An 18,322-nucleotide genomic window follows, 5' to 3' on the forward strand; every position below is an offset into this window, starting at 1 on the left:
TTAAGTGCAGAGGTGATCAAATTACTGATTGCAAAGGACAGCTCCAAATCACCTTTGAACCTTTGCAGCACGAACTTCCTATCACGTGCGTGAGGGTAATTTTGCCAGGAGCTACAGCAGACTGAACCTCCCAAAGGGTTCTCCAGCTCTGAAACAAGCACTGACAATGCTTGAGTGGATAACAGGGTCTTTCTAAAAGAGAAGGTCACGGGCTTAGTCTTTGCTTAAGCAAGGCGGATGTGCATTATTCAGCTGTTTACAAAACTGCTGCTTTCTGGAAAAAATCAACAGCCATATCACGTGTCCTGTACAGTAACTGGTTAAATAGCTGTCGAAAACCAGACTGGATCCTTCTGGTTCTGATTTTATCTGAGGCATGACTGAAAAGCACATATGTTGCCAGGTTTAGTATAGCAGCCCTGAAGCTCTGGGCAGTGTCCCTGCCCTTGAAGAGGACTGGTCCTTCCTGTCCCCCCTGCCTTGTAGGAGACGTGGCAAAACAAAGGGACTTTTTCAAAAGCTCTTTATTTATTTACCGAGTGCCATTTCTGCACCTGCATTTCAAAGGAGGCTTCATAAATATTGTATAATCCCTTTAAACACAGAAATTTTTTAAACAGAAAAGAAGATTTAAAAAGTGTATCTTATAGTAATTTTCCTGGTGAGTAAATGTATGTGAAATTATTGGGAAGGATGATGTCAGAATGCGCTTTACGGGTTTAAAGACAAGTGTTAAAATATGTTTTATCATGGAGTAGTCATGTCTTTCGTGTAAGAGATTGTTGCTATTTTTTCTTAGACTAAGGTCATTGGAGGGGAATTTAAACTGAGTTGGTAAAAATTTACTTGTCCCTAAAACTGTGTTTTAAAAAGGGTCCTATAGGGCTTCCCTGGTGGTGCAGTGGTTGGGAGTCCGCCTGGGGAGTCTGCCTGCCAGTGCAGGGGACAAGGGTTCGTGCTCCGGACCGGGAAGATCCCACATGCCGCGGAGCGGCTGGGCCCGTGAGCCATGGCCGATGAGCCTGTGCGTCCGGAGCCTGTGCTCCGTGGCAGGAGAGGCCACAGCGGGGAGAGGCCCGCGTACCGCAAAAAAAAAAAAAAAAAAAGCGTCCTGTAAACTTTCTAAGGTGGAGTGGCTTTTCATTGTTGGTTGATTTAAGTGCCGTTAATGATTCCTTCTGGAAAAAAAAATATTTTTTTTAAGAAATAAAATGTCCCAAACTGTTAATATACACTTTATTCTCTTCACTGAAGGTTCAGAGAGAAATAGGAAGGTGAGACATCTACATGCGTGTGTACATTCAGAATGAACAGACAAGCCTATTTTAGGCCTATCAATCTTGACAGCTCCTTTTTAATCCTTTGGATTTGCACAGATATGCAAACAGAGGAATCAGAAGTGAAGAACTCACAATTTAGAAGTCACATCAGGGCTACAATTGCTTGAGAGCGGCGATGATTTGTAATTCGTTCATTTCACTCTGAATCCAGAAATCTATGGTTCTGTTCAAAACGGAAACCAGAAACCATCGATAACGTACAAATCCATGTGAATGACATGCTTATGTGTAAATGTCAAATCTGAGGAGCCACAGATATGCTCTACACAGAAATGCCTCGACTTGTCTGCGAGTGGGGTGTCTACCCACTGCCCCCCTGGCACTGGGAAAATGAAGGCTGATAAATAAATGAAACCATTAGCATCCTCCTTCACATGTTCTACAGGGGGATACGATGGGTCTTTTAAACACGCTGTAACAGAGCCTTTTAAACTTGAACTTCTCCCAGTCCTCTTGTTCCCAAGTCAAAATTGGTCATGTACTTTATACTAGTTGAATATTATAGTTTGACCTCAATGCAGATGGAGGACATAAGAATCCAAAATGTATTTCTTCTAGGGACTGAATGAACCTCAGGAGTCTACAGTCGTGTATAACGTGAAAGTAGAAAGCACTTAGCCAGGTGAGCTCTATGTTTTATCTTCTAGATGGAGCAGGACACTGCATGGCTGGCTGTCGTCCAGAAGCACTTTCATTAAATCACGGGCTCTCTTTGAGCTCTTGGTGCTCGGGGTACGGCGCCACCATAAGTCATCCGTCTTCTGGGCTAGTAAACCACCGTATGATCAATTCCTCTGCAAAGGATGATCATAAAATTTTTCAGAGGTAACCGCGGAATTCTCATTTCATGAAACATCATGAAGTGACGCATTATGATCAACGTTTAGTCAAAGACAGGGATTAAAATATATAGCCAAGGCATGCCATGGTGGAGGAGGTGCTTCTGAAATGTTGATGCTAAGCAGACACAAAGCAGGTCCAGCTGGGTTGCTAATGGGTCTGGCCATGTTCATCCTGTGGCTTCTGGGAAATGACTTTGGGCTTCATCTGACACATCTTCCCCCTCACTACTCCCACCCCACTCCACCCATCTGGCCCTTGTCCTGTGAAAACTTCACATCAGCACTAACTTATATCTCTGCTGGAATTCTCTGCAATCGGGTTTGAACTCACCAGGCAGGAAGACTAAGCCACCCACACAGGAGCAGAACAGAAAGGATGCTGGATGCTTCAGAGACAGCTGTCCAACAGGATGCTCTGCGCTGGCCCCAAGTTCAGGGCCAAGTAGTGGCATTTCTTTCTCTGTGACCTTTGAATGTAGAAGAGGTGTAGGAGTGGACACTCCATAAGCCCCTTCAAGTTCTACAGTGTTGACGTCTCATTGCTACTCAGCTTCGTCATAGAGAACCCTGGAGAGAACAAGAATACTTTATGACATACGTGGCCCCATAGCAGTGGCACGCGTATCACTCTGTTGGGTGCCAGTTTTTCTTCATGCTTTATGAATAATCCTATAATATGTGGAAAGAAAGAAACAATGGGGCGCAGCAAAGCACTCTGACTTTGGAGGGAATTCAGGGGGAAGGGAGTCTTGCTTTAAAGGCCGGAACTGAAAAATATACAGGGAGCTGACGCACGTTGCAGGGTTCAGAATTCCGAGCTCCTGTGGTGTGAACGGCTCTCTCTGCTCCCACTTCCCAAACTCAGCCAATGGAAGTGATCATTTCTTGATGGGATCATTTCTGGCAGCCAGGAGGCTCCCAAGTCACCTCTCACTGTCAGCTAACACTCATTTTCTCTTTTTCTTTTCCTATTCTTTCTTCTTCCCTCCGAGTGGTGCGCACACGTAGCTGTCCTTGTGACGGGGGCCCTCTTGTGCGACGTATTCTTTTTAGCGTACAATCCAAGAGCTTCGCCTACTGTTTCCTCCACAGGTAATTCTCAGCATCTTCAGCGTCGTATTTTATGTGGGTGAGCGGGCTGCCGCTGCTACCTGACACCTTTCAGGGACGTTGACTTCCTTTTGTGAACTTGTACAGACACTTGTCTAAATTACTATTTATGGAAGATTTGTGGCCTACTGTTTCAGAAAAGCACTCAAAGCATTTTCTACCCGTATTAGTATCTCAAAGTTGACGAGTCAATAATTTGAATTCCATTCTTGAGGTAAGCTTTTTTAAAAAGGTAAAGAAAACCTATACGTAAGCATTATCTACCAGTGTTAAGTATTTTTTGTGTCTTTAAGTTGTATTCTGGTAGCATCAGCATGCTGATAAAATTATGATAAGTGGTATTTTAAGAAGCTAGGTAATACACCTTTTAGTGAAAACATAAAGTGTGAAGGCTGTTTTTAAAAGTAATTGTAGGTAAAACTAAAAATATATGCACAAACACATCTCTTTATAAACACACATATGTGTATATAAACGCAGACATATGCATAGACACACATTTGCATATACATAAATGTATGCGTGCACATATAGTTTTTTAAAAATTATGCGTATTGCTTGGCATTTTAGTTCCTTAATTTCATAGCATCTCAGTTATCTATCTCCTTTGTACGCCTGCAGTGGTTTCTTAATATCCTCCTATGGGTTTATTACATTTTATTTGCTACTATTGAAACCCTGACTCATTTTCTCTTGGGGCTGGGTCGGAGTGTAAATGAAAAATATTAAATATCAACAGGAAAAATGACTCCTCCTCAGATTTCAATATGTGCTTTTATTTACTTTTTTAAATTTTTATTCTGTTTAATCTCTAATGCCCTTTAACTTTCATGTTTTCACTCATCCCACCAAGAAGTAGATTTCATATAAAAATAAAATTCCTGTTTATAACTAATTGAGCTGTGTCTTTCCCACCCTCTCAGTTGTACTCTGTAGCAGGAATGCTTTTGCCTCTGAGTAAATGTCAGCAAACAGACATCTTGTGTTGAAATGAAATAAAGGCTCCTAAGTGCATACAAAACTCAGTATTGTTTTTAAGTCTCTAATCTTTAAAAACTGTTTTTCACTCTATGACTCCAATTTTCAGCACATTTTAGTCTGGCTTATGGGTTTGAAGAACATCTGCACATTCATTTACTCATGGATGAATTTATTATTGTAACATTAAATTATTTTCAATTGAACTTTGATAAGGATCACTTATTACAACTGAAATATATCTCATAGATCGTATTTTTATAATATATGAATTTATTTTGATATACTTTAAGAAATGGACTTGGGAGATGTCATTGATGTTATTTATAGGGAAAGGCAATTGCCCGAATACGCCAAAACAGCGCTCTTCTCTCTGAAAAGGCCTCCATCGTTCACCGGGCACAAAGCTCTGGGAGGAAAGTCTTCAGCCCATGGCCTGAGAGACGATGGGGCAAACGGAGCTGCCATACGAGCGTTGTCAGCAGGGAGCTGGCACTGGCTGCAACCAGAACACCGTCATGGCCATAATTAAAGTAGGTAAACGGACAATCGTTCACAGAAGTGGACTATTAAAACAGCGGACATTTAGGCCTCCCCGGGCCTCTTTCGCCGCCGCCGCCGCCCGAGACTCGCGCAGAGCAGTCAGGGCGGATCCCGCAGCGCCCGCGCCCGCAGTCCCGGCTCCCGCCCGGGTCCCGGACACGCCCCGGCCTCGGCCTCCGGGCCGAAGCCGGCTCGCAGCGGCCGCGGTTCTCTCACGACCTGGGGTCGGGCCCTCAACGCGGCTCGGTGCACCGCCGGCTGGGGCGCCTCGTCCACGGCGAGGGCGAGGAGGAAGCTGCGGGCGCTCAGGCTGCCCCCAGGCGGGGCGCGGGCCAAGAGGAGGGCCGGGCCGCCCGCTGCGCCGCCGCTACGTGCGAGTCCGGTGGTACCCGAGGGCGACCAACAAATGAAGGGATGAACAAATGCATGAATGAAGAACAAATGAATTAATGAACAAATGAATGAATGAAGAACAAATGGATGAATGAATGAATGAACGAACAAATGGATGAATGAATGAACAAATGGATGAATGAATGCATGAGGCAGAGGTAGACCTCTTAGAAAAATTGAAAACCAAGACATCTAGGTTTTAAGAATGGACCAAGGGGCTTCCCTGGTGGCACAGTGGTTGAAAGTCCGCCTGCCGATGCAGGGGACACGGGTTCGTGCCCCGGTCCGGGAAGATCCCACATGCCGCAGAGCAGCTGGGCCCGTGAGCCATGGCCGCTGAGCCTGCGCGTCCGGAGCCTGTGCTCCGCAACGGGAGAGGCCACAGCAGTGAGAGGCCCGCGTACGGCAAAAAAAAAAAAAAAAAGAATGGACCAAGACTCAGTGGCACAAAACGGTAGTTTGAGTGTAGACAGAAGTGGGTCTCTTGGCATCACTCTCCCTGCGGATTCCAAACATTCAGCCCCGTTCTCTTATCAATTTAGTGGTTTCTGGTGCTTGATTCCAAGCAAGGTAACACAATTCATGTCACGGCCTTGATGTGTCCTTTCTGAGAGCGCTAGCAATCAGTTTGTCTCCTGATTACCTTTATCCACCATGAATAATTATTAAAGTTATTTTTAAACTTAAAATGTGACTAACGAACAGCCCTCTTGAAAGGCCTCTTACATTATATATAAAGATCCTCACGGTGCTGTTGACATTAGGTGAACGAGGCTGGGAGCTCTCCCTAGACTTCTTTCAGGATCAGATTTAAAGGGGGTTGCTAAGACCTTGCTCCTGCAAGGTTAGTTAGTGATAAACCTTGAAATTCTGCTCAGTACGTGCAGAGCACCATGCAGTTTACAGGTGATTCCTCACTGAATCTGTACAGGAACCCAACAGGAGGTAAGGGATACTGTCATGGCCATTTTGTGGGTGAAGGAACAAGCCGAGTGGCGTGAGATAACTTGCTCCAGGGCACCCAGAGAATCAGTGGCTGCGCTGGCTGGTCAAGCACAGTCCAGGACTCACCTTCTCAAAAGCAATCTTACTTGTTGGACTTGAGGGGGAATTCTATTCCCTGACACTATGAAAATGCATTTAAAAATCCGGGCATGATCTTAAGACGATTCAGCCAGGCCATGTGCATGACGTTTCTTTAATCACAGTTCACAGTGTGGGTCACTGAAGAAGAGTCTGGACCACACTGACATTTCCCGTCATAGAGACCGCCACGTTTTCCCAGGAGATTCACACACAAGACTCTCACTTTTGGCCCAACAGGGTAAGCGATCGTTTTCATCTTTACTACTCTTCACAAAGTGGTTAAGTTAAATATTTAATACAATTCTTCTTCTAGATTTCTGTAGTTTTATAATCTACTCTTATGGGAAACCATGAAACCTCAGACGAAATAGGTCATGGCTTAAAAGGGAAGAAATGTGAAAATCAAGTATATTAATAAGATTTCTTAATTCAGAGAAGCACAAATAGTGGGGATGGGGCAATTAGTGAAATGCTCAGGAAACGAATTTCAGTATCAGGGAAGGTAGATGAACTCTTTTCAGATTGTGAGGACATGAGGGAAATAACCAAAGTCCAGGAACCTCCAAGCTTGAGTTGACATTGGAGACAATCTCACCCCATATGTTCATTTCACTGACGAAGATCCAAGTGGCATCATTTCCCACTTGCACACCTGATTGTCTCTTTAACTCAGAGCTCTTCTGCTGAGAGACGATTCTAATTTTTACCAAGTAGCAATGGAATAAAATTGGCAAAACAGGAGAGAATTTCTTGGATTCAGTGTCAGTCAGCTCCTGGCCTGTGTTCAGTTTGGCTTTCCCTTAAAGCCAAAGGACGCTGGGATAGCTATTGGTTTATGATGCGACTCAGGTGTCAGGCTAGATTTTTGTACTATTTTTGGAGGTGATTTTTTTCCAGAAGCAACTGTGCATCCGTTATCCTGACGATCCAGCGATTTGTTGAAGGCAGATATACAAAGAGAAGCCCAAGCAAGCAGATCTGAAGAGGCACAAAAGGAATAAAACATTTTTAGCTCACATGGTACCGATAACGTCAATAGATAACATTTATACTGCAAGCACTTTTATTTGCAAGGGAGTCACAAAGTAGTTTATATTTTCTTTTCCCAGAAAAAATAACTTCAGGAAAAAAGTTGATCTAATATATTCCATGAGTTGAAGTCAGTATTTAGAAACTTTTAATTTTCTGTACTTGATAACAATTGCCTCACCTACTTTTTATTTAGAGTGATTCTTGGATACAGAAAACAGTTTTTGTTTTGGGTTTTTTGGTATATTATAGTGATCATCACTGTAAAATACAACACTAGGTATATAGAAGTTCAAAAGCTAGATTTCCACTCTTCTCATTAGACATTTTTTTTTTCCTGCTGAAAATAAACATGTTCTCATTTGATGCCACATTTAATTGGATGCATTTTTGGCTTCATTTTCAATTCCTTGTCGGAACCATGAGTTATTTAAAACAGACTTGAGCTGGGCAATGACCAAATAAATCCATTCCAATGGAAGGAGATCTATTCTGCTGTGCGTTTTGGAAATCCAGCTTTTAGCTCATGTGTTACCAGATGCTACATAGCTGGTAGCAAGCTGCGAGATGCATTGAACTCTTGGGCATTTTTGGAAGGGAAAGAAGTCGAGGACGTTACTTGCCAGAAAAATGTTTTTACATGAGGCAGAATACATTTGTGAGGTTCCATGGAAACATCTTTCTCTCTAGCAGCCTCCCCAAAAGCACTGTGCAAGAACGGTGACGTGACCTTCTTTCTGCCTCCCCAAGTGTCTTGAATGAGAGCCAGGGCCGTGGGTTCCATGTCAGAGCTCTGGGTGGACTGACTGCCTTAGTGAAGGACGGACGTTACAGGAACTCACACACAAGGGCTTTTAGACTCCATTTCTCCCATGTCAAGCTTCCCCAAACCTGAACACAGAAAATGAATTCCAGTGGAGAGAAGGAAGCTCTATTTTCAGGCCCGTTAAATGCCTGGCCTCTTTATAAGACCCACTGGTCCTTCAGGAGAGCTTCTTGGCGGGCTGGGGACTTTTTTGTGCATACGACAGCCTCCTGTCCAGTGGACAGTGAGTTGGTTCCAGAAGGGTTCCTGGTTGTCTACATGAGCAGTGTTCTGTCACTGACAACTTGGGCCCTCTTTCAAGAAATTAAAAGATTTCAACAAATGCAGGAGAAAGGAGAATTTTTGAATTTTAGCAGCGTTGATGTATAAGAACAAGGGGAACTGTGAAGTCGTTGAGTCCATAGATGCTGGAATCAGAAAGGGCTTCAGAAAGTATCTAGAGCTTCTACCCCATTTCATGGATGAGAAAATTGAGTCTCTGCAAGGGAGGAACTTCAAGGTTACATGGCAAGTTTGCCTTTTTGATCATATATTTTGTTCAACACGGAATATAAAGACTGGACCTTGCTACTAGATGTAGCAAGGAATTCTGGAGGTATAAGGGTAGAGGTTGCAAACTCCAAGGCCTAATGGAATCTGGCACATAAAGTAAAGGAATGGGGCTTCTCTGGTGGTGCTGGATGGGAAGGAGTAGCTTCTACCAATGATCCGGGAGCACCATTTGCCTGATACCACCGTTCTGTTCAACTAGGGAGCCCCTCGCAGACACACTGAAGCATGAAAGGATAGACCCACGGTTACTTAAGTCAACTCATGTAGACCATTCTTTGTGGTCACCAAGCTAAAGCACCATCCATAGGTCAGACATTCTGGCTTGTTTTCCTTAGATCCCAGCGCACAGCTCAGGGTTCCTCTGGACTCAAGTGTGGTCAAGGGCACTTGTTTCATGTGCACTTGGGAAGCAGAGACTGAGGCTTGAAGAGAAACAGTGAGACCAGCCCCATGTGTGGACGCATTCTGAGACCCACCGGACTGCCAGACTGCTCTCCTCTGCTGCCTGACCTTTTGTGCTGTGTTCCCTTTATGACAGTTACGTGCCTAATTCAATGCCAGAAGGAGATGAGCGCCTCCACCGTTGTAAATGTAGCCTGAAGAACTCACCTCTGCCTAAAGAACTCACCTCTGCCGCAAGAGCAATTATGCCCATAGCGCGCAGTTAGTAGGATGGACATTTTTCTTTACTGTGATGCTTCTATTATTTTTTTACCAAGTGCAGTTATTATCATGTAAATGCTATGTTGTAATTAGTTTTTATACATCTGTTAATCCAATTAGCAGCATTTTTTCCATGAGCAAGACGAGCGGAGTTAAGCTAATGAAGTGTGCGTGCGCACACGGGGCGGGGAAAGACGATTGATGGCCCCAGACACGTGGCAAATAAAACATTTGACAAGCAATCTTCTGTTTTTAATAACATGAAACATTTTGAGGGAAGAGAAACCAGGAGGAAAATAAATCTATGTTTACAGAGCAGAAGAAGCAATGAAACATCATATGAGAAGGCCAAGTATGTGTTCAATAAGATTATCATTGTAGGTGATTTCAATTATTCCAAACTAATTGAAAAATCTCTAAGGTATTCTGCACCACAGCCGCCGTAAGGAAGAGACATGCAGCAGAGAGCTTGGCAGAGAGCCTGGCTATCTTCTGATTCCGAAACTGCCCAGAGCAAAATGCCACATTCCTCACCGCAGACCAAGATAGGGCCTGCAAATTAGCATTAGCCAAAGACGCCAAGGTCAAGTCGGGCTGCAGACTTATTACAAAGACGACAGGACACTTAATTTAAAAACAGTATTTCTCTCTGCTCCTTGGAAAGTGCCTTCCATTGTGTGGTGCTTGCTGAGTGATTGCAGACTGGATGGAAGCCTTCCAATTGCCTTCCAGGGTACGCAGGCTCTTCCTGGAGCCTCACGTCCATAAGTAGGGCCATCTTTTGAGTAATACATCATCGGTGTGTCCTGTGCAGATTATTACACTAACATATCATTAGCCAACAACTTGCTTTGGTGGTGGATGGCATAATTGCTCCCTGGGAGGTGCAGTTCACTCCGTGATGGAATGCCCCCTCATTCTGATATATACTCACAATACTGCCCTACGGGTCCTCTGTGAGGGAGAGAGGACAGATTTCAGAGTGGGTTTTGTTTAAAGAAGCACAAATGAAGCTCTTTACAGAGGAGTGTTCCTTGTAGATCAAGCCAGAATATGATTTGTATTCTGATCACCAGGTGATAAAATGACAAAAGCATTTGCAGCATTCAGCTAGATTCTAAAAAGCCCGTATCTTGGGTAAAAGCCATATTGAAAGTTTCAAAGGGAGTGGCCGCTTTAAGGACATGTGTGTCTCAACTACTGGGGCAACAATGCATTCTTTTTGATTTTCAATGAATGTGTTACTCTCGGTGTCCTGTATGTCAGTTTTGAAAGGAGAGCTATAGCAGCCCTATTTTCTGATAGATTGGGTCTACTCTTAGGTAAGTGGGACAGTCCTAAAAGCAAACTCTATCAGTTATAAGAAGGGTTTGATTTCTGCCTTGCTTAGCTACGGATTACAAGTGGACCCACTTGAGTGCAGGAAGAGGAGAACCATAGTCATATATAGGCGTCATTCACACCCCGTCAAGTCTTCTGCTACTTATAATCCTCAGGCTTGTCATTTAGCAAATCAACTAATAAGAGTTCCCAAGTCTCTGGATGATTCTTTTAAAAGAAGCTAATAGCACAGGGGCCAAACCTGGGGAATCTTTTAACCAGCTTTGGTTTTTGCTCTAGCTTAAGATTATTTCAGTGAATAGGTGTAATGAAATATAGTACTATATTGATCTGTACAGTTTGTGTCACCATGGGAATGATTAAGAACAACAGTAACCTCATATTATTAGAGTCTTTTAAATACTAGAAAGCGTAGCCACATCGCTATCCAACTTTAAGGCTCTCCACCCATCAACCCATCATGTAGGTTGGGCAAGTATTAAGGCCCCCCCTTTACAAAAAGGAAATTGATATGCGAGGGGTTAATGGTTTTACCCAAGGCCATCATGCCCCTTTGGGTCAGAGCCAATGTTGGACACATGCCTAGGCACTGGCAAGTCCCACCTGTTTCCCTTATGTCAGGCATCTGCCATCTTTATCCCATGAATCATTTCAGAATCCCTGAAGTCCTGACCACTCCTTCAAGTTGAAATACCTGGGAAAATCAGTAACAACATTGTAAACTAAAGTCGTGTGTAGAGGTATTTTGCTGGAGTCATCAAAGTTATTTCAGCTGCAACTAACATTTCAAAAGTGAAGTGAACAGGAACCTCAATGGACCTGAAGGACCCCAACGTCCCTGAAACCACAATTAGCCGGTTTAAAATCATGTCTCCAACTGGAAAGATAATTCTTTTTCACTTCAAAAGAGTCTTGGAACTGGACAGGCTATCATAATCCTATTCTCTGCCCCTTGTGGATAAATAATGCCCAGCTCTCTGACTTCGACAGGCTCTGCTTCTGTTTAATTAAGGGTGTGTTATGGGCTGACTGTTCTTTCTGTTGGTTGTCTTCCGGGGACAAGATCCTGCCTTGGGTGATCCGCCCCTGCTGGGGGCCACTGCTCATGCTGGCTCAGCACTCAGCTTTCTCAGTTTGTCTGGGACCTTCTACCCACTGGAGGTGAGAATTTTCCCCCCAAGCATGACTGCTTAATGTCACTCCAGCTACCACCTGGTTCCCTCTTCGATGGCAGAGGGCAGACTAGCCACTGTCCTGGAACACGACGCTTCCTCAACACTGACTGTGGAATCCAAATTTTGGTTCAGGTGGTCCTTTAACCAACAATCCAACTCCAGTCCTTTAAACAAAATTAATTTTATACTTTTATCAAAGCATTACACACACACGCATATACATTTATATAGTCCAGAGTTGCAGCGTATTCACGAACTTCAAGAAGAAAACCAGCAGTCTCCCCACCTCCTCCACCCCAGTCTCATATCCCAGAGTGAGCTCTTGTGATGGTTTCTGTTCTAGTTCTTTCCAGATTTACCTTCATTACCTGCCTAATACGCATAGACCTTCATTTCTTGACACATCAACTTTAAATATTTTGTCCTCTATTAGGTTTTTAGTTATAAACTCTTCTGTTATTTTATAATGGTTACACTAGAGATCACAATATGTATCATTGGTTTATTACAACCCACCATAATTCAATACTTTTAACACTTTCTGGACAATCAATAACTGTGCAGCATTTGACTTCTACTTCCTCTTGCCCCACATTTGTGTGTTCCTTGTAATCTCTGTTCCTTCTACCTAGGCTCTAAATGCCACGAGACATTGCAGTGAATGCACCTTTAAACAGGTGATGTTAATGGACATTTACCTCACGTTTACCCTTTTGGAAGCTCTCACTTCCTTCCTGCAGTTCGTTGTTTCCATCAACGTCACTTTCCTTCAGCCCGGAGAAATCTCTACAGCATTATTTGTAGTGAAGCTCTACTGGTGATAAAGTCTCTCAGTTTTTTCTTGTCTGAAATGTCTTTATCTTGCCCTCACGTTTTTAATCCATAAAACTTCTTTTGTCTTTTTAAAAATTGAGCATTACAACACACAGTCATGTGCACAGATCTTAAGTGTATAGCAACTAAGATCTAGAAGAAAATATAGAATATTTATACTACCCAAAATTGCCCCCTCAAGCCCCCTTCCAGTTGCTACTCCTCAAAGGAAACTACTATCCTATTATCTCCCTAGACGAGTTTTGCCTGGTTTTGAACTTCATAGAGAAGGAATTTTAGAATATACACTCTTTTACGACTGGTTACTTTCTCTCAAAATTGTATCTGTGAGAGTCTATCCATGTTGTTGCCTGAATCTGTAAATCCTCTTTTTCGTTACCGTGTGGTATTCCGTTATGCGGATTTACCACAATTTACCTATTTTACTTTTGATGGACGTTTAGGTTGTTTGTTCCAGTTTTTAGCTATTATGAATAGTGGGGCTATAAACATTTTTATACATGCCTTTTGTTGGACATTTGCACTGATTCTTCTAGCAATGCAATTGCCAGGTCACAGGGCTTATGTGTCTTTACCTTTAGTAGATACTTGGTATCTCTTCTTGTAGCAACACTAATTGTTTCAGATTAGGGCCCCAACCCTAGGACTTCATATAACCTTAATTACATTCATAAAAGTGTCCAAGGGCAGTCACATTAGTGGTAGGGCTTCAACATAGGAATTTGGGAGAGAAACAGACATTCAGCCTATAACACAAATAATCCCTATGCACTTGAGAAGGAGTATTCCCTATTTTTATGTATAAAGTTAGATATATTTCCACAGGATACACCATTTTATAGCTTTATGTATTTTATCTTCTTGATCTGACTTCTACTGAGAGTACTATTTTATTTTATTATTTATTTATTTATTTATTTTGTGGTATGCGGGCCTCTCACTGTTGCGGCCTCTCCCATTGTGGAGCACAGGCTCCAGACACGCAGGCTCAGTGGCCATGGCTCACGGGCCTAGCCATTCCGCAGCATGTGGGATCTTCCCGGACCAGTGTATGAACCTGTGTCCCCTGCATCGGCAGGCGGACTCTCAACCACTGTGCCACCAGGGAAGCCCTGAGAGTACTATTTTAAAGTCTCTTATTATTAGTGTGTTTCTTTCTATATCTCCTTACATATAGTATATGCTTTATAAAAGTAATTGCTCCATTTTTTTGGGCGTTCATGCATTCATCATTCTATAACTCCATTATTAATTGTGGTTTTTAACACTTGTAGTATACTTCTTTGTCACATTTAATTTTTTTTATCTTGAATTCTACTCTGTTTTTCTAACATAAGGAATGCAAACCCTATTTCTTATTTCTTCCTTTGCCTAGAATTCTTTTGCCCATTCCTTCATGTTAGCTTCCTGAATCACAGGGCTCCAGGTGTCCTTTTAGCTGGGTTCTTTATATTCCTCATTAGGTTGGGTCTTGCTTTATGAGTGAAATTAAAAAACTTTTCTTTGATAGGTGAATTTCGTCTATTTGTATTTACTGATATGACTGATAAGCTTGATCTCAACTTTGTCATATTATATATTCTAATTTCTGCGGTTACTGTGTAATATTTGCTGTGTTTTCATCTCTATAGAATGTTTTAGTTGCTCTTTTCTTCTGTTATTTAGGAGAGCCTGTATTTTTGTTTGAGTGCTTGCTTTAATGTACTTAGTTCCCTGCTTTTTTTAAATTTAGGTGTTTGCTATCTGGTTGCTCTGTTTTTAATAGTATCTTTTGATTCCCATATAGTGCCTATGAAGTTTAAAATGAGCTCATTTTATTTTCTCTTTCCGTCTTCCCTATGCCCTCACTTTTAGTTGCATGATTTTTACTTCATCAAAACATGTAATATCTGAATATTATTTTCCCGCCTTTGTTTTAGTCTTACATCTGTAGTTAAACGTTCACAATCAGTTCTTTTGCTTCTGTTTCCCCAATCTTCTCTTGATAGAATAAAATCCATTCTCTAGGTCAAATCCGTGGCTCATAATTTCTTTCCTTGAGTTTTTTTTTTGAAAATTGTGCTTGATTTTGCTTTGCATTGCATATTACTTTTTAGAAACCTGGTGCTAGTTGAATTTTTTTGCCTTTGTAAATAGTTTGATCCTTTTGTTTGGAGAGACTTTGAATATTTTTCTTTACCTTTAAAATCTAATCATTTTACTTAGATATGTCTCAGAGCTCATCATTCTGGGTCAATCTCCTAGGTACCCATGGAGCTCTTTCATTATGTAGAACCAGGCCTTTTTTCTTTTCAGAAAGTTTAACTGAATTGTAGTTTTAAATATTAGTTCTGTTTCATTATCTGCCATCCATCTTTAGGGGCACCAGTTACACATATGTTAGGTCTTCTTTGCCTGTCTTTCATTTCAACCACTTTCCCTCTAAACATTTCTCCTTGTCCTTCTCTTCTTTTTTTTAACTTCATTTTTTTCTTCTGTATTTTCTACTTTTCTTTTCCTGTAAGCCCATTGTTAAATTTTTATTCAAATATATTGTCTTTGGGACACGATGAAACACTGTTGTCATTTGGGGTATGCCAATTGTCTTTGCCTTATATTTATTTTCTAAATTCAGTCTACTCTCGGCTTATGTCTTCCTTTTATAAATTAAAAAAAATTTTTTTTCTGTTTCACAATGGTTTTTCATATCCCTAAATGCTTGTTTAATCATACTTAAGTAATTTAGTATTTTTTCTTACCTCTTTCTTCTGCTTTTTGGTTATTTGAAACAGAGAGGAGGTGAAGTGTTATCAGCTAAAATGTTTCGATTTTAATTTTTTGTTTCCTTCTTAGAGGATTTTATAAATGAAGACTTCTTATGTTTCTATCATCCATGCACACAGTGGCTTGGGCTGATTACAAGAGCATGCTCTTCTTATGTGTAATACAGCTTCATCAATGGATGGCTTCTTTTCAAAGAGGGTGTGCACACTTTGATTTTATTTTTATTTATTCTGTCTTGCAGAACTCTGAATTTCCTCCATTGCTTCTTTTTCTGTTCATCACCCAATCTCCAGAGTGTCTTCCTTATTATTGTTTTCCTTCAGAAACATAACTTTTCAAATTCTCTCTATGGGTCCCATCCTCACCCTTACATTTTTTTCTGTTAGTCAGTGCTCTTATCTACAAGGACTGTTTCTCAGTATTTTCACACTTACAATGAAATGCTATTTCTGAAGGTAATTTATCTTAGCCCCTTTTATCCTTTCCTTTGTAGCTTTTTCAGAACCTCTACCAGTTCTCCTAGCAAAGGTTTGTGGTAGATGTTTGAAAAGAAGTTCCGTTGGATCTTGATGTTTGTTTTTTACATTAATTAGCAATATTTAGTGTTCTCTGTTTTTTATTTTTGCAGAAAGCTTGGGATTTATATGGTTTTATTTGCTCTGCTTGTTGATTGGTAAAGTTTGTGGTAGATGTGTGGAGATATTTGTATTTAAGTGTGTAGTCTCCATTGCTTTGGCTACCAGGAAATCCCCTTGATGCAGTTTTTTTTTTAATTAATTTTTGTTGGTATAGTTGCTTTACAATGTGTTAGTTTCTGCTGTACAGCAAAGTGAATCAGCTATACATATATATATATCCCCTCTTTTTTGGATTTCCTTCCCATTTAGGTCACCACAGAGCACTGAGTAGAGTTTCCTGTGCTATGGAGTAGGTTCTCATTAGTTGTCTATTTTATACATAGTAGTGTATATATATCAATCCTGATCTCCCAATTCATCCCACACCCCCTTGCCCCCTTGGTATCCATACTTTTGTTCTCTACATCTGGGTCTCTATTTCTGCTTTGCAAATAAGTTCATCTATCCCATTTTTCTAGATTCCACATATAAGCAATATTATATAATATTTGTTTTTCTCCTTCTGACTTACTTCACTCTGTATGACAGTCTCTAAGTCAATCCATGTCTTTGCAAATAGCACAATTTCATTCTTTTTTATGGCTGAGTAATATTCCATTATATATATGTACCACATCTTCTTTATCCATTCCTCTGTTGATGGACATTTAAGTTGCTTCCATGTCCTGGCTATTGTAAGTAATGCCTCAATGAATATTGGGGTGCATGTATCTTTTTGAATTATTGTTTTCTCTGGGTCTATGCCCAGGAATGGGATTGCTGGGTCATATGGTAGTTCTATTTTTAGTTTTTTAAGGAATCTCCATCTGTTCTCCATAGTGGCTGTACCAGTTTACATTCCCACCAACAGTGTAGGAGGGTTCCCTTTTCTCCACACCCTCTCCAGCATTTATTGTTTGTAGATTTTTTGATGATGGCCACTCTGACCAGTGTGAGGTGATACCTCATTGTAGTTTTTTTTTAATAAATAAATAAACTAATCAATTAATTTATTTTTGGCTACGTTGGGTGTTTGTTGCTGCACGGGCTTCCTCTAGTTGCAGCGAGTGGGGGCTATCTTCGTTGCGGCACATGGGCTTCTCATTGCAGTGGCTTCTCCAGTTTCAGAGCACGGGCTCTAGGCATGTGGGCTTCAGTACTTGTGGTGCACGTGCTCGTTAGTTGTGGTTTGCGGGCTCTAGAGTGCAGGCTCAGCAGTTGTGGCTCACGGGCCCAGTTTCTCCATGGCATGTGGGCTCTTCCAGGACCAGGGCTCAAACCCGTGTCCCCTGCATTGGCAGGCAGATTCTTAACCACTCTTCCACCAGGGAAGTCCTTCATTGTAGTTTTGATTTATATTTCTCTAAGAATTAGTGATGTTGAGCATCTTTTCTTGTGTCTGTTGGCCATTTGTATGTCTTCTTTGGAGAAATGTCTATTTAGACCTTCCTAAATAATTTAATTTATTCTTTATGCACGCCATTATAGAAGGGAAAAAAGATACTTACAGAATAAGTGGAAACACTTTTCTTTAAAATTTATTTTGTGTAAAACAATTAAATACTTGATAGTAAGACACATTTGTTTGGTAAACCTTCATTAACATACAATATAAATTCAATTGTTAATACAATTGGAATATCAGTCAATATTATGTATCCTATTGAAAAACTCATAATAACACATTTAGTTTATTTAAAATTTCTGTATTTCATGACATTTGAAATTCTGGACCATGTATGAATCCTCTATGAAGTACTGATAGCTTAACTATGTCTCAACACAAGCTTCTTAAATGTAATATTCATCATGCTATCTAGAGATGGGTAACAGCAATGGAACCAAAGATAATTAAATAGGATTAAACTGTACAATCCAGCGGAGTTATCCTTGTTGAAAATTTCTTAGTGTTACCTGTTAATAAATAATTTCTTAACAGTGATTAGAAGTTTGTTTATACATTATAATTGTATTATATAATGAGTCTTCCTGTTATGCAGATAATAAAGACAACTGGGATGTACTTTGGAGAAAATGCTAAAGTTTATTAAAATATAAATTATGGATTCAACAAATGCAAAATAATAAGTTTGAACCATATTGTTTATATACTCAAGTAATCATTCTCTTATTTTCTTCTAATATCCTGTTGTTATTAGAAATTTTATACCCTATTAATCTTCCTTGACTTTTTCCCAGAAGTAACATTACTATTAAACACACACACATT

The sequence above is a fragment of the Tursiops truncatus genome, chromosome 16 (genome assembly GCF_011762595.2).
Source record: "Tursiops truncatus isolate mTurTru1 chromosome 16, mTurTru1.mat.Y, whole genome shotgun sequence".
Classification (NCBI taxonomy): domain Eukaryota; kingdom Metazoa; phylum Chordata; class Mammalia; order Artiodactyla; family Delphinidae; genus Tursiops; species Tursiops truncatus.